This window comes from Hemicordylus capensis, chromosome 10 (assembly GCF_027244095.1).
Source record: "Hemicordylus capensis ecotype Gifberg chromosome 10, rHemCap1.1.pri, whole genome shotgun sequence".
NCBI classification, from domain to species: domain Eukaryota; kingdom Metazoa; phylum Chordata; class Lepidosauria; order Squamata; family Cordylidae; genus Hemicordylus; species Hemicordylus capensis.
Genome location: NC_069666.1, coordinates 10679938 through 10692804, shown reverse-complemented (window position 1 = coordinate 10692804; position 12867 = coordinate 10679938). Strand labels below are relative to the sequence as shown.

Genomic DNA, 12867 nt, shown 5'->3' with positions numbered 1-12867 from the left:
TTGGACTAGGCCAAACTTCCAGTCTGCTTTCCAGGATAGCTTGCTCTTCCTGAGCCATATGGCAGGACAGACTGGGGTAGGGGGGAGTCAATACCCGGTCAGTACCAGAAATCTGCAGGGGAGGTGGCCCTGCACCCCGCTGCACACATGGTCTCACCCAGAAGTCCAGTTCCTGGCCAGGAAGGAAGTGAAGGGGCTGGACTGGCTCCTGGGAGGCTGGAGGAGTCTCCCACCTACCTGGCTACTATGCTGGCTTCTGCTGCTTGTTCTGGGGTGGAGCGAATGAATGAGTGAATGAGTGATGAAGCTTCTTTAAACAACAGAGGCCTTTTACTATCATTAATTCAAGCGGAAGGGCCATAATAAGCCACCCTGAGCCATTTTTGGAAGGGCAGTATGTAAATAAAATAAATAATTGGATATACTATGTCTAACACTTTGCTGTAAGTGTCATCCAGTCTGGCGGATGGGGGAGCTAGAGGAGGAGAGGGAATCTGTTGTGGAGTGGAGTCATCCCTCATGTAGGTGGTGGTGGTGGTGGTGAGGTAGCTATTTTACCAGTTGGTTTATGTTGTATGTTTCCATTCCTCGTTAATGGGAAGGGGCACCATCCACTTTGGGGTTTATGTCCATGAATCTCATTGAAATCAATGAAAGCTGCACATAAACTATACCCAGTAATTATTTTTCTATATTGGCGGCTGCTTGCCAGATGTTGAAAGGTGCCCAGAAGCTGGTTTCTTGCCTTCTCGGTCTGGTGTTTGTGCATTAGATTGGACGTTAAGGAAGTGTTGACAGGAAGGTTTAGAAAAAACAAGTGTTTTGCTTTTATTCCAGTTACTGTTATTGCTATTATTTTGCTGGTGTTTAAAGATCTAAGCTGGTTACAAGTTTGTTTCTAGGAATACTGCAGCATGCTGGTTGCTGTGCACTTTCTTTTGAAGAAACAAGCCCAGAAGGCCTCAGAATGGGAGTGGTAAAGTGAGAGAAATGGGTGGGGAATGAGTTCAATTTTGCAGCCCAAGCCCATATGAATAGTTGGGTCTATATGGGCTTGTGAGTGGTAGGTCCTATGCCAAACTGATTAGAAACTAGAGACAATCTGCTCTTGTTTTTCATTACCAGTCTAAAGACTGACAAGCTAACTGATAACCTTAGAAGTGTACATGGAAAAGCTGACTTCTTAGAAATGACTTTGGAATTTCTTCCATGCTGGAACTTGGTAGTGCAACCAGTAATGTGATTCCCTATCAGAGAATACTGCAGTGTACTTAGGAAGCTACCTCCTACTGAGTCAGACCCTTGGCCCATACAGCTCAGTACTGTATGCTCTGACTGGCAGTGGCTCACCAAGAGTTTCTGTTGGAGGTCTTTCCCACCCCTAGCTGGAGATGCCAGAAACTGAAACTTGGATCTTCTGCCGGCAAAGCAGATGCTCTACCACTGAATTATGACCATTCCCATAATGAATTGGACATATGGGACTGCCTTACTGAGTCAGACCCTTGGTTCATCTGACTCAGTATTGTCTACACTGACTGGCAGCAGCTCTTCAGGGTTTCTATTCAACAGGCTGTATTCTACACACACACACCAATACCCAATTGCAGTCATTCTTGCTATAGCCTTGCTTATGCCAAAATACAGGATTAGATACGCTGGGAGGTGGTAATAGATTCAGAAGCAAGAAGGAAGCAAAGCAAGCAGCCAGATAAACTTGGGGCAAGATAATTAACATTTTATATTTATACTTTCCAAAAGGAAATAATAGAAGAACATCAGATGTCTATTTGGATTGGCAGATGTGTGAGTCTTGAAGGAGAAAAGGTGAAAGTTTCTATTCTGGATACAAGTAAAAGGTTTTTCAGTTATGTACCGTGATGAAGAAGATCTATTTCTATGGAAAGAGTAGAACATTTCTTAGGCATTTCGGTTGTATCACTAGCAAAATGTCCTTCTGTCTCTCAAAAAGTGCTTCTGAGAAACATATTGCCGGAAGGAATCCATATTTTGGGAATTATGAATACAAATGAAATGTAATATTCAAGCTACTGGGAATTTGGTTTAATAAGGCAGATGCTGCTCTGGCATCACCTCTCCTCAAACCTGAGGGTATGCAGCCAACCTAGAGCTGGAGATAGGCAACTGGTTTCTAAGAGGACTAAAGGAAGCATGGCAGAGACATTGCAGTCTGTGGTAGCACTTCCAAGTGGTGATTCTCTAATATCCAGTAGAGAGAGAACGACCAACATATTTATAATATTTATCTTATATTTAACAGGAAGAGAGCTGGTCTTGTAGTAGCAAGCATGAATTGTCCCCTTTGCTAAGTGAGGTCCACCCTGATTTGCATATGGGTGACTACATCTGAATACAGAAAGATATTCCCCTTAGGGCATGGAACCATCGCTCAATGGAAGAGCATCTGCTTGCATTCGGAAGGACCCAGGTTCACTCCCTGGCAGCATCTCCAGGTAGGGCTGGCAAAGACTCCTGCCTGAACCCTTGGGGAGCTGCTGCCAGTCATGGCAGGCAATCCTGAGCTAGATGGACCAATCGTCTGATTCAGTATAAGGCAGCTTCCGATATTCCTAACCCTGCTTGCAGCAGACTGGTATGCTCCAGCAGACTGATTGGGAATTACTGGGCAAGAGTAATCCACTGATGAACATGCATATGTGAATCAGCTCTGCCTTGAGCACTGACTGAAAGTCACAGGTCCCTTGGAAGGCAGAAAACAGAGCATGTAGTGGTCCTTACATTAGCAAAGCGGCAGGTTACTTTTCAGAAAGCACACCAGGGGCAGAGTCAATATAGAAGCCAAATGTGCACGAGCTCAGGGTCTGTCTCTTTGACGGACAAACTTTTTAACCACAAAGTTTACCTGGAATTCAATATATTGATTCCAGCCATGCTTCAGTAAATATTCAACTTGACTTCAATGGATGAGTGGGTTTACATTCTGGCTGCTCAGTTTACTAGCAGGCAATGCTTCTAATCCCTGCAGAGATGTGATTAGACATTGCTTGACCTGAAATTCACATGAACTGGCTCCGATTCTAGCTTTGCTCTGCCCTCCATGACTCGCCTTAATTTTTAATATTATTTTTTAACTAGTGATTCAAGTTAGTGTGGCTCTGCACTCTGGAGCGGGTGATCAAGGCAGCTGATCCATCAGGAACAAGGGACAGCTCAAAGCAGAAGTGAGCAGGCTTCAGGCGTGCGGGATCTGTTTTTTATGTTTTGCGAAAAGGCTGACGTCCACCACCTGGAGCCCAGTGCAAAATGGTGGCTTAGGTACCCTGTCACATCCTCCCACAAGACCCCAATGGGGCTGGAAAGTGGTCAGGCAGTGTGTGTTGGAGCAGCACCACAGACAGCTCCCTGGGGCAAGTGGATCCAACAGCAGTCAGAGGCAGACCGTGTGAACTACTTCTGAGCACAGAATATTTGTTTAGGAACATAGGAACATAGGAAGCTGCCATATACTGAGTCAGACCATTGGTCTATCTAGCTCAGTATTGTCTTCACAGACCGGCAGTGGTTTCTCCAAGGTTGCAGGTGGGAATCTCTCTCAGCCCTATCTTGGAGATGCTGCCCGAGAGGGAACTTGAAACCTTCTGCTCTTCCCAGAGCAGCTCCATCCCCTGAGGGGAATATTCACACATCAAGTCTCCCATTCATATGCAACCAGGGTGGACCCTGCTTAGCTAAGGGGACAAGTCATGCTTGCTACCACAAGACCAGCTCTCCTCTCCAAATCCTTTGTCTATTTCCTGTTATATCTTGCTCTTCCTCCAAGGAGCCCAGAGCAGTGTACAGAGCCCTGCTAACGGAGCAAAGGGGCACCTTTTAAAAAAATGACAGTTCTCTTTATTGAGCGGGGGGAAGAACAACTGGCCCTATCCATCCCCACCACAGCATCCCTCCAGTGGCTGTTGCTGGAGTCCATCGTATGGTTTTTGTTTGTTGTTTTTAAGAGTGTGAGCCATTTCGGGACAGGAAGCCATTTTATTTAATTATTTATATCTATGTACACTGCTTTGGGAACTTTTGTTGAAAACCAGTGTATAAATACTCATCATTTTCGCATCTGTACGTGGTTCTGTTTATCCTCACTGCAACCCAACCGGTGAGGTAGGTTAGTTGAGAGATATGTGGCTGGCCAGGAGTCACCCCCGTGAGTTTCATGGCAGGGGTTGAAATCAGGTCTCCCCAGTCGGGTCCTAGTCCAGCACTCTCACCACGATACCACGCTGGCTCCCCTGGGCTCCCTTCCTGACTAGAGAGTGAAAGACTTCAAGGGGCCTCCTTCTTCGGCCTGGCACTCCTTTTCCTCCTCTGCTCTCGCTGATCTTGCCTAGCTCGTTGTTGCCAGAGCTGATGCGGAGATATCAGGGAAGGCAGTGGTGGGGGAGGGCCTGGCTCTCCAGGGGGCTCCCATTCCAAGTACAGCCAACTGTGGGTTTCCCAATCACATTTTTAAGTATCCGCAACTGTGGCAGGTCTCGCCAACCACCAGCCGAGTATTTGCAGTTGGGCAAGATTTTTTGGTCATTGGGGGTGTGTGTGTGTCATTATTTCTGGGGGTTTGGGGATATTTCTGGGGGTTTGGGGATATTTACGGGGATACAGGGGTGATATCTGGGGGTCCCCCCTCACTCCTCTTGCTGTCCATTGGGGATTTAAAGGGATTCCGGGTGGTTTTTTTGGTCATTTTGTTCTTTATTTCTTAGGTCTTTTCACTTCCATGATTCCCCTAACCGCCTGTTTACAATGCAGTTCAATGGCTTGTCAACCACGAATTTGCCAACCGCGAGGTTTTCCGGGAATGAAACCCTCATAGTTGGCGAGGGATGGTCGTATGCTGTTTCCAAGGGCTTCAGTTCTGGGGCTCTTTCAGGCACTGGTCAGGTGCCCAGGACCAGAACAGTGTCAGGAAGAATCACTACTCCACTCATGACATCAGAGGGGGTGGAGAATTACTGTGGAATCCTATGAGCCATGCACTGGCACAGCCTGCCTACCCAGGTACAACTCCACATCCAAGTGAGAATTCTAACACAAAACCTGAAAATCGAATAGGAGAGCTGCACAAACACCTGGTGAAAGGCAACCAATGAATCCTTCTGTTTTACAGAGGAGAAGCACTGAGGCTGAGAAACCAGCAGTCAGCCCCAGGCCAGCCACGACAGATAACTTTATTTTACATGCAGTTTTATCAGCTGTTGTAAAACCATTTGGAGTTAGACGCCTTTCCTGGTCTACAGCAAACCACCCAGATATCTACTAATAGATCTTAATCTGCCTTTGTAGTAGGGATGTGTGAACCGGCTTGCAGTTGAGCCAGTTTGACATCAAACTGGTTTGACTCAAGGTTGAGCCAAACCTCTCCAGCTGACTTGGGGTTTGAATGTTTAAAAAAAAATTGTTTTAAGGACTCACTACCTTTGGGTGCACTGCCATGGCCATGGGGGTGGTGGTTTCCAGCTATGCCCCCACCCCCCACCGGCTTCCCCCCGGTCTCAAAATGGCCAAGTGTGGGTGGTTTTCAGCCTGTTCTGGGCCTCTGTATACTGGTGGTGGCCATTTTGGAGGCTTCCATGCATGCACAATGGCCATCTGCATGAGCAGGGTTTTTAAACGTTTGAATCCCCAAACTGGCTCGAATTCGAGCCGGGCGGGATGGGGTGTTTAGTAATGCAAAAATCCAAACATTCCTGATTCTGTTCGAGTCCAGTTCGGACTCATCCAGTTTTGTGTAGTAGGGATGTGCCTAAATTGAATTTTCAGATTCGATTCAAATCCAAATCGAAACTGGATGATTCAATTTGAACTCACCAAATTTGAGTCAAATGGATTCAAATCATTTTGCACATCCCTACTTTATAGGGTTTTTTTGTAGTTTAGGAGTCTTACCTCTAGACTGTTAGTAGTCTAACTTGTTTGGGTGGCCGAACATGCTCGGTGGGGTTCTCTTTGTCTGATGGGCTGAGCATGCTCAGTGTTTTTCTTCAGTTTGTGAGCTGTGAGCCGCAAGATGGACACTGCCTGAAGCATGTGCTCTTGTGAACTCCTTTGTTAATAAAAACAACACTGTCTGGACCAGATGTGTACGACCTTCTGCCTGCCCCTGTCTTAAAGAATACTTCATTACATTAAATATAGATGGCTGCATTTTGTCTTTAGAGGCATGGATGCTCATGTCCTATCCTATTGGCAGGAATTAGGCTTATCAAATTGTGAGTGCCTCTTAACACCCAATCTGAAATATATTGAGGTCATTCTCATGACTAGCCCTACTAGGGTAGGACAGTGCTAGCCCAGGAAGGACTGCTTGTGAGAAGCACCAGGATTGTTCCCCTGGGTAGCTCAACTTTTGTATCTGGACTAAAAAGTGAGGTAGGAGGATGTGTATGTGCCTCCTACTTCAAGCACAGGTCGTGTGGGCACTCAGGCTGCCAGCAGCTCCTTTTTGGCATCTGACAGCCATACTTACCATAGAGCCAGGGAGAAAGAGTGGCCTTGGTAGCTGGGGGATATCTCAATGCGCCAGGCTGCCCGTGTGGTGCATTGTGGGCTATCTGGCAGCTGGACAGGCAGTGGAGCTTTCTTTGGGCCCCAGATTGGGCCCTCCCCACTCTCCCTCAAGCCCTTTTTCATGGGTCATGAGAAAGGGCTACATAATTTGAATCTAGGTTTAATCTGGGTTACCAGTACTGAAGTGATTGTGTGAACCCATGCCAAGGTGGGATTCTCAGGCCAATAACCGCCTTGGCATGGGATCCCACAATCATTTCAACATTGGTAACCCACATTAAACCCAGATTCAAATGACCGTGTGAACAAGCCTAGGATCTGAAAGCTGACCTGAATCCGCTGTCAATGTCTGATGAGATCTGACAGAGAACTTAAATTATAATTTATTTCAGCAAATTCTTTAATGTCATTCATTCATTTTACCAGTCAACACAGTTAAATTTCAAATCTCAATATCAGGTTTTGGATTCCAAAATCCAGCCACTGAATTTGGGGGTCATATGTCAAAATCAAAATCCAAAATGTAAAAATGCCTTGGATTAATTTTTCTGACTCTTGTTTCAGCTCTAGGCTGTAACATTAGCCAGAAAAGGTAGCACAAAGTGAATGGGAGATTTGCACCCTGAGATAATGCTGTAAGCATCTTCACCAGTCCATGTGTACCCCATCCTTCCTCCAGTGGGTTCGGTGGTATATTTGGTAGGGTTGCCAACCCTCAAGGATGGGCTTGGGGTCTCCAGGAACTGGCATCAAGCTCCAGGTGATGGCTGCTGTTTGTTAACCCACTTTATGCTCATTTCCGCTCAAAGAGACAGTGGGCTTGTTCTCATGACCAACAGCTGGGTATACCAGGAGGCTCCAAGCCCCATCCATGCTCTCGAGAAACAGTCATGTGTTGGCAAAAACCAGGTAAGAGGAGCAAGAAGTGAACAGGTCATAATCTGGCTAGGACAGCACGGGACATTCTTCCCCTCCACTCTCGAAACCGTGCTGGGTACACAATGAGGGCTGCCTGCTGCTGCATTCTCTCCAGACTGTGACTAGCACACAATCACTTCCCCCATCCTCCTATCTTGGTTTCTGCCAACACATGGTCATTTCTAGGGAGTGTGCCTGCAGCTTGGAGCCTGTCCGGATGCTCCTGCCCAGCTGTTGGCCATAAGAAGAACCAGCCTAGGGATCGGCCCTATATCCATCCAGTGAATGTTGTGGCTGAGTATGGATTTGAAAGTGGGTCTCCCTGCTCCTACACCCACACTCTAAATCATGATGCCAAACCGGCAAAGAAGATGATAATGGCGTGGCATGACTTATCTGTGCTTGTGTTACGCACCTCCTCCACACAGTTGATTTTTACAGCAGTTTTAACCAGCTGCTTTTGACCCTACATTTCTCCCCTGTAAACTGCTTCTAATGTAATCATAGAAGGTCACTGCCACCTGTGGTCCAGAGTTAGTATCACATTTCATTCATTCATTCATTCATTCATTCATTCATTCATATCTCCAAAGTTGATGGGAGTTGCATTTGATGGTGAGATTGTAGTTCAACAACATCTGGAGACCTGTTAGGACCCCCTACTCTACATTATTGGACTGGAAGGGTTGATCATATGTAAAATCACAAGAGTAGATTAGGACCCTTATTTCCCCACACTCTTTTAATGCAAGTTTATGGATGAATTCCAACTAAGTGTTGCTTTCCCCCTTTTTATTTTTTCACTAGTTAAGCAGAGGCAATAGATGGGTGGATGGATTCGTTCATATTTATTTCACAGGTTAAGCAATTTCATACCTTTATTTATTCACACATTAATGGAAAGTAAAACTTAATTGGAGCCAATGGCTGAAAATAGACCTTAGAAGATGCCTCTAAAGATGCCTCTAAATCCCAGTTACAGGGGAGTAACAGCAAGAGAGAGGGCACACCCTATCCTCTTGCCTCTGGGCTTACCAGAGTTACGGTAGGCCACTGTGTGGAAAAGGATGCTGGACCAGGTGGGCCTTCGACCTGATCCTGTAGAGCTGTTCTTATGTTCTTGTGTTTTCGTAGCAGAAGTCACCATGATTGCTAGAAAACTGTGGAAAAATACCTCTTTATTTGCTCATGGAAACAATATTGAGCTTCTGCTAACAAATTAGCGGAATAGAGACAGTTTGTCCTCAGATCCCCCCCCTCCAAAAAAAACCATTTAAATTAGCCTTTTGGGGACAGAGAACCATCTTCTTATTCTTTTCCTATATAAACTGCTTTGCAAACTTTTCAATAAAAATAACAACACGTGAAAGTTAATAGTTTCCTTTCACCCCTTTTATAACAGTTCTCTCTAGTACCAGAAGATGGCACTGAAGTTATCTAAGCCTGTAATCCAAAAACTATATGGAGAATACACCTAATAGGTGCAAGTAAGATGCCATGTTTAGCTTCTTCTTTATATTACACATCTCTATTAGTGTAACAGAATCTGAGAAAATGCCTGGAAAACACACACACACACACACACACACACACACACACACACACACACACGCCTGTATATGCCCATCCATTTTTATTTTAGTGTGATATGGATAGCTAATTTCTTGGGCTCTGTCATGCATTTCACAAAGGGAAGAAGAAAGGTTGTTAATTTGTCTTATCTCAGCCCCTACCACCTGTTCATCCATGGCATGCACCTTATGCTTGGGAAAACACACATAACAATAAATCAGTCCCTGACTCCGAGGGTATGTTTGCATCAGCTGGTTTGTATGCCATCTGTCACTCACAGTGCCCATTCATCCTTATTTTAAAATAAAAGCCCACATTACTGAATGGTGACAGTGTATATGGATTAGAAATATGACAGAGAGCAATAAACTGGCCCTTAAGCTGAAATGGAATGGGACAAGGAAATGAGCTGTACATGTCCCTGAAGCCAGCAATTCCTTACAGCCAGTGATTCCTAAACTGGGCCTGTTGCTTCATTCTTAGAAATCATTGCCCCCATCCCATATACTGCTAAGTGGTGGCCAGAGTCCAAAGTGTCCTGAGAGAGTACCTTGTCCCATATGCCCTGACTCAGACCTAAAGATCTTCTCTGGAGGTCCTGCTCCGAGTACCCCTGCCAAATGAGGTGGCTACCAGGGAGAGGCCTTTTCGGTGGTGGCACGCTTGTCTGTGGAATAGCCTGCCCAGTGAAGCTCACTTGGCGTTGTCACTTTGTTCTTTTAGACACAAGTAATGGTGAATTGATGCAGAGGCAGAGGAGGCATCTGCCTAGACTGGGCAGCAAAATTTGAGGAGCAGTGGCAGCAGTAGCTGTGGGGAGGGGGTGAGAGGAAACCCCCCCTTTTACTTTTTTTTAAGCTGTGGCGGCAGCAGTAGCTATGGGGAGGGGGTGATTGGGTGAGGGGAAAGTCCCCCCTTTTGCCCCCTAAAGATTGCCGCTGTCGGTGGCAGGATGGAGCACAGCGGTTGGCTGCAGCAATGGTTGAGGGCGAGGATGGGAGAGTCACAGTGCCCCCTTTTTTAGCCTCTGAAAGCTAGCTGTGCAGGTGGGGTGGGGAGCTCCTTCCTCCTCCCCAAGATAAAGAAGGTCTTGCTTTTCTCTGTTTCTGGATCACCATTTCAGTTCTCCTTCTCATGCATTGCAGTGCATTTTGTGCATAGGCTAATCTCTACAAAATAATAACAACTAGATGCGGCAAGTGAAGCTTTTCAAAACCTTTTTTTGTGATCCAGGGCTCTGCAGAGCATCTCCATGTCAAACATCTGTGACCCATCATGCTTTTCCTGTTGCCTCACCAACCAACGGGCCGAATGTGTGATGATTCCCAGATGTATGGTCCAGGCAGTTCCCAAAAGACTGACTAATCCCCGCCACAAAACATTTGTTAAAATAAGAGATGTTGATATCCACAAACACTGAAAAAGATGCAAAAATATTTGTAAAGTGCATGGTGATGATGCGATTTGATTTATTGTCAGAAGCTAGAGAAGAAGAGTGTTTTGTGTGAGTGGGGGGAATGAACTGGTCTGAGATTGCAATCTTGTTTCAAATGGGGTCACAAAAGGTATGTGAACAGGATTCAGGAATGGAGACAAACTTGAGGAGCATCTCTTCACTTAAATGCGGGGATGGGGAGAAGACACTTTTTGCAGGGGGACAGAAACCACTTGGAGGGGGTGGTCACATGCTTAGAGGGGGAATCTGCATCCCTGACTAGAGCAGACCCACCCCAAGGCTTTTAGATAAGGCTAGGTTGAATCTGTTCCCAGAACCTTTGGGCACATTTGTGGGTTTGAGAAACCCTTTCTGAGCGTTCAGCATCACCTCTTCCATGGCAACAACAATATCAACTCTTCCCAGTGGCTGCAAGATTTTTATCCAGGACCCTCCTCTGTGAGGAACTATATCACGATGTAGCATCACACATAGGGGGATTCTGTTTTTTTGTTTTTGTTTTTTAAAGGGGGTGGTTGCTAATCACCAGCAATTGCTACTGCTGTCACCACCTGGGATAAGCTTGGCCTAAATCTTTGAATTCCTGCCAAAATGCCACCCTTTCTACCACCTGCAAATAAGGCAGCGAAAATGGTGGTTGGTGGGGGAGATTCCATGCCAGCCCTATTTTTAAATCAATGGAGGACAGTGATGGGGAATGGGGTGGGTCAGGCAGTGATACTTTGTTTGAACACCGGAGTTTTCAAACTTCATTTTTGAATGGCTCTATTTTCATCAGTGAAATGTTGGAAAGTGTGCAGTCTTCGCGTGGCGAACCGGTCTTGCAGCAGCAAGCATGAATTGTCCCTTTGCTAAGCAGGGTTCAGCTTGGTTTGCATTTGGATAGGTGACTACATCTGGGCACTGTGTGCTGTACAGTATTCTCCTTAGGGCCATAGCCCAGTGGTAGAGCAGCTGCTTTGCCTTCAGGTCATAGGGACATAGGAAGCTGCCGTATACTGAGTCAGATCATAGATCCATCTAGCTCAGTATTGTCTACTACACAGACTGGCAGCGGCTTCTCCAAGGTTGCAGGCAGGAATCTCTCTCATCTCCTATCTTGGAGATGCTGCCAGGGAGGGAACTTGGGACCTTCTGCTCTTCCCAGAGTGGCTCCAACCTCTGAGGGGAATATCTTACAGTGCTCACACTTCTTGTTTCCCATTCATATGCAACCAGGGTGGACCCTGCTTAGCTAAGGGAACAAGTCATGCTGGCTACCACTAGACCAGTTCAATCCCTTCCCTGGCAGCATCTCTAAGTAGGGCTGGGAAAGACTCTTGCCTGAAACCCTGAGAGCCAGAAGCAGTCAATGTAGACAGTGTAGATAATATTGAGCTAGATGGAGCAATTGTCCGTGTTGGTACTGGGCACTGGCAGCTTCCTGTGTTCCTATGTTCTCCTGCTGTATGCTGCCTCGGGAGTGTGGCTGTATGTGAATGTATGCTCAGTGTACATCAGGCAGCAGAAGACTGATCCGGCTAGATCCCCAAACAAGCTAGTGCATTCCCAGAATCTACTGCAACGTGCAACGGTTCCTTGGTAGTTGAGCTGATGCGGAAAGGATTATTCTCTGAAGGCAGAGTGCAAAAAGCACTCCCAGAAATCATAGACAACTCTTGAGTTACTCAGCAGATTCACAGTCCTTGAGGTTCAGCCACTAGATGGGACCAGAGAGCCTCCATTCAAAATAACACATACAAATTTATAGCAAATTTTGTGTATCCTAACCGTTCCCTAAAGAAACCCCAACAGCATTTTAGCCTCACAACAGCCTTGTGAAGTAAGTTTTGGCTGTGATGGTGTCTCATCCAACGATATCCAATTTCTTATATCCAAATCTCAAGCTACAAAAGCCCTATTCACAAATTATGTTCAATGCAGGTATCTGTGCATAGGGTACACGCTACAGCATGTACAGTTATGCACGTTATGTTCAATACCTGTACATGTGTATACTTACTAAACTGTGTTGGGGGGGTTTGTACTCTGGTTTGTACTCTGGTTCACATTTAAAATGATCCCATTTACAGTCATTTCATACACCAACATTGCACAGACACCTGTATGCATGTATAGTGTAATGTCTGAAGAGGGCTCAGGTCACACACTGGCTCCCATGAGCATTATTTCTCTCTGTCTGATCTCCACTGAAGGCTGCAGTCAGGCACACCTACTTGGGAATGAGGTCCACTCAATAGGGGAGACTCGCTTCTGAATAAATATGCTTAAGATTGGCTGCAGGATTATTGCTAATCCTATTGGAGAGGAGAGCTGGTCTGGAGAGGAGAGCTGGTCTTGTGGTAGCAAGCATGACTTGACCCCTTAGCTAAGCAGGGTCC

The 12867-nt window shown here is 46.0% G+C and overlaps 1 protein-coding gene across 1 annotated transcript in view; it reads left to right on the top strand.

Moving 5' to 3' along the window:
- SH3GL3 (SH3 domain containing GRB2 like 3, endophilin A3) overlaps positions 1-12867 on the top strand; it is a 196410-nt gene that overhangs the window by 144134 nt on the left and 39409 nt on the right. The window lies entirely within an intron of this gene.